We start from the raw sequence: 4,492 nt of genomic DNA, 5'->3' as shown, positions 1-4,492 counted from the left end.
GGAGACATCTGTAATAGTGTCAAGTAAAAATAAAGTTTAAAAATGGTTAATAATGTAAGTTTCATGTGTATTTTACCACAATTGAAAAATCTTAATGTGTAAAACAAGTAATATATAGTTTTATAGAAAATACATATAAGCATCAAGAAGAAAATGATAGCCTGGCAGTGTGGCTCAGTGGTTGAGTGTCAACCATAGGAAAATAGTTCAATTCCCAGTCAGGGCACGCGTGCCCAGTTATGGGCTCGATCCCCAGTGTGGGGCATGCAGGAGGCAGCCGACTGATGATTCTCTCTCAGCATTGATGTTTCTACTGGTAAATCCTTCTCCCTCTCCCTTTCTCTTTGAAATCAATAAAAATATATTTTTTAAAAAAGAAGAAAATAATCGCCAAAGCTCTTTCTCCCCCTGCCACCCTCTCTCTCTGTCTCTCTCTGTCTCTCTCTCCCCACCCTACACATTAATATTATGTATTGGAAGTCTCTATTAAAGACCCAAGGTAAAAAAAATATATCAGATATAAAACTGAGTTATGAGACAGACCATCAAGATACAAATTTTAAAGGAAATATTCAAGCACTGGCCCCCTTCCTGGATCACAACGTGTAGAGTTTGAGAGAAAGCTGTGAGGAAGGTTGTTTCGGAGAAAGTTCCTCAGACAAGAGGCCACAGTGAGCCCAGATGCAAGGGCGGGTGCTCAGAGCCCTGGCCGGCATCACTCACTGCTAGCTTCAGGCATGTTGAAGGCCCACAAAGGAATTATGGCCTGTAATTATATCCCCAACACCGAATCCCTGGATTTAGTGCCTTCTTTAATTGAAGAGTGTGTCTGAGCCAGCCTAAAAAATGGCAACAGCTTCACAGTGGCAGCTATTCAGACACTCACTGTGCCCTGAGTTCAGCCTCTATAATCTTTCATCCCCACAGAGGTAAAGCACTAATGTCTGGTGTGGGGTTTGGCTTTTGTTAGCTGTGTTTTATTTGTTCCTGTTTGGGTTTTTGTAGTGGTGGTGCAATGTGAAGAAGAGAGAGACTTGTCAACCTCATCTGCTCTTTCCTTGATTAGTAGGGCGGACAGACCACTGGCCAAGCTCAGAGCTGGGTCCCAGGTTAATGTGCTAGGTAGGTGATTGCAGTAGCTTGTACTTTACAGAACTCAGCCGTCACCGTGGCTATCTTTGCTAGTGCGCTATTTTCTCCATTTGGTAAAAATGAGAGTAGATGCATTCCCCTGCAGGAAGCAAAGAAAGAAGCAAGTCTTTATTGAAAACTTCTCCAGGAAGATTCAGATTCCAGGTCACTCCATGGTGTAAGTTCCTGGCAAATACTTGTGACACATTTATCTACTCCACAGCCTAAGACTAGGACTCATTACCTGCCTTGCTTTTCTTTGACTATTGATTTTTTCCCTAGTTTGAAGCTATAGTTCAAAACTCTCTTCAAAGAGAATATCAGTCAACACACAAGCTCAAAATTGACAGAGCTAGTCTATTAGATGGATATGGTCAAAGGCCCTTTAGAGATTAGATACAGATCATACTTATTGGATTCCTAAGTCACCACTGACCCTGGGGAATCTGGCCTTACTACCAGTTCCCTAGAAGGTATGTCCTTTCTTCAAATTAAAAGTCTTGCTGCACCATAAGATTCTGGCTTACAAGTTTGCAGTCCTCAAGATGGAACTTTTATCTCACAGCAACCTGTTGAGCTCTTGTCCTGAAATACTCACTTCATTCTTAACTCCTCACATCAGCCACTTTCTGCCTCATCCTGAAACCCACTAAAGAGGCCCCTGGCCTGCCTCCTTATATAGTGTACATGGTGTCACTTTATATTTTAAGCATATATTGTCCCCTAACCCCCCAATTTTAGACCTCTTCTCACATCTATGCCCAAAATACAATAATAAAAATAAAACCTATTGTCTCTTAAATAAATGAAAATTAAATGATCCAGAGCTGAACATCTTTTTCATGATTGATTATTGTGATACTGCACCTATGGGTGCATTTTATTACACACACACATTTCTTGAAGAAGGAAATAATTTTGATATGGGCAGAGTTTGGGCACTTGAAGTAAAGGACAAGGAAACTCACATTTGAAAAATGCCTACTGTGTGCCAGCTTTATAAATGGCGTGCTTACTCTTCAGTCCTCATGACAGCACTGTGTGGCAGACAGAGTGATGTTACTGAGGCCTGGCATACAGTGGAACAAGAAAAGGCTGTCAAGTCTAAAAGGCCTGGCTTAGCCACTCACTCATTATGATTTCAGGTGTATTATTTAACCATTTTGTACTAATTTCCTCCTCTATTACATAGAAAATAGTTCTTGCCCTAGCCAGATAGCTCAGTTGGTTGGAGTATCGTCCCCAAATGCCAAAGTTGAAGGTTCAACTCAAGGTCAGAGCACATACAAGAATATAGGAGTCAACCAAGGAATGCATAGATGGGTGGAGCAGCAGATTGATGTTTCTCTTTCTCTCTCCCTTTCTCTCTCTCTCTAAAATAATTTTTTTTTAAAAAAAAAGAAGGATAATTGCCAAGTTGGGAGGGGCACTTGGCAAAGCATCCTTCAGAGAAAACAGTTCTTAGTTTATAAGGTTGTTTGAAGAACAAAAATAATAAATGTGAGACACCTGGCACATGCCCAATAAGGCATAGCTATTATTATTGTCTTCATTTTACAGAGAAGGAAACTGAGGCTTAAAAGAATATAAACCAAGGCCATATGAATCCTTAATTTAAAGTACAGTTATTCAATGTGCAGTCACCTTTTGATTGATATACCTGTGCTTGATTTTGCTTTTTGAAGCAAGATATTCCTTGTGTTTCAAGGGACAGGATCAGCCAAACCATAGGCCAGGAAAAATATCGTCTGGATTAGGAGATAATTGCCTTAATACCTCCGATTTCTCATCACCTTCTTCCATTCTCCTCTCTCCTGGAGCTAAAACACCCTTCACAGATACAAAATTTGTAGCCCAGTTATCACTATATACTTTGCTCTTAGTCAATTCATTTACCTGGAGTCTCAAGTCTTCTACACTGCCTATTTTAAATGTATCACTGGATATAGATAAGAATAAACATTGTCCATTGAACAAAATATCACTCCAATAAAAGAATGAATTTATAAACACTGGCCAGATATCTCAGTTAGTTAGAGTATCATCCTGATTCGCCAAGGTTGTGGGTTTGATACTAGTCAGGGCCCTTACAAGAAGCAACCAATGGATACATAAATGAGTGGAACAACAAGTCTCTCTCTCTCTCTCTCTCTCTCTCTCAAATAATTTTTTAAAAAAGAATTAATTTATACTTAATAGTGGGGTGGGTGTAAGAAGATCAAGTTTCTAAGTCACTACTGTTCATTTCAGATCATCTTTGAATAAAACAGCACTTACTGAAAGTCTTATGATAAAGGCCTTTTCTATCTTTCATAAATTGGTTCTTTCTTCTTGTAAGGTGTTTTCTTTTCTTCTTCTTCTTCTTCTTCAGCCATCTCAGTTTTGGGAAATACAATAGGTGTTGACTGAAAAAGCCTGGACCAAATTCAGGACTTGTGCAAGCTTCAAAACACGTAGTTTATCCAGGATGTGGAGTTTCCTCTATTGCTTAATATTCTTTTCAAATTCCTTAGAGATCTGCAAATCTGAAACCAATCAGAGATGGTTAAATTATTTTGTTCATTCCCAAGTGCCAAAAATTTCTTTTTCCTTCTCGGAAAGTTCAAGCTCTCCTATACTCCAGGCCAGGTCAACACATAGCCAACACCCCCATGCTCACGCTTTATGGGCATCGGTAGCCTGCCTACCTCCTTTACCAGAAGTGACCCTGCTTCCTCCTGAGCTCCAGGAAGTTCGTACGTAAACGATGACATCTACCGCCTCAAAACACAAAGAGCACCACTTGGAAAAAAATAAGAAGCCTGACTTTACTTAGTGAGACATTAACAGAAAAGATCCATAGATTTTTAATATAGATCCCAATTGGGGGACAGATGTGACAATAACAACACCAGGAAAGTCACAAATGTTTCTAGTCCTCACAGTTCTCAATTCTTGTCCCTCTCCCTCTCTACCACCTCCCTTTCCTCTTTTGCAAACACAGCCTCTGCACTTTATGCCCACACAGAGGTAGGAACCAATCAGGAAAGCAATTCTGGCTGAAGTATCGAATAGATTCATGGAGTATAAGACACACAGAGGTTAAGTGAGCTGGCCCAGGGTCAAGTAAGAAGGTAGTTGAAGAATCAATATTTAAACCCTGATCGTCCTGACTTCAAATCTTAAACTTTTTGCATAAGACACTGATGAGAAATGTGATAAGAAGGAAGGAACAAGAAGTCAGCTCATGTCTGGACATGGTGTAGTTCCAAAGTCAAAAAAGCAAGTGCTGGTTACTTACAAACCTCAGCAAAGCAGCTAAGCTCTTCTCAAATCCCCCTGTATTAGACCTGAACCCTGGAAGTGCAAAAACTTCACCCAT

The 4,492-nt window shown here is 40.0% G+C and overlaps 1 long non-coding RNA gene across 1 annotated transcript in view; it reads right to left on the bottom strand.

The window, feature by feature from the left end:
- Positions 1-3,645, bottom strand: part of LOC106725424 — a 14,467-nt gene extending 10,822 nt beyond the window's left edge. The window contains exon 1 of the long non-coding RNA XR_001361305.1: positions 3,409-3,645. This is a non-coding gene — a long non-coding RNA (uncharacterized LOC106725424). The remainder of the gene's footprint in view (positions 1-3,408) is intronic.
- Positions 3,646-4,492: the final 847 nt, after the last annotated feature.

The sequence above is a fragment of the Myotis brandtii genome, unplaced genomic scaffold (genome assembly GCF_000412655.1).
Source record: "Myotis brandtii unplaced genomic scaffold, ASM41265v1 scaffold163, whole genome shotgun sequence".
Classification (NCBI taxonomy): domain Eukaryota; kingdom Metazoa; phylum Chordata; class Mammalia; order Chiroptera; family Vespertilionidae; genus Myotis; species Myotis brandtii.
The sequence above is the reverse complement of the archived record's forward strand: the minus strand, read 5'-3'. Positions and strand labels throughout refer to the sequence as shown.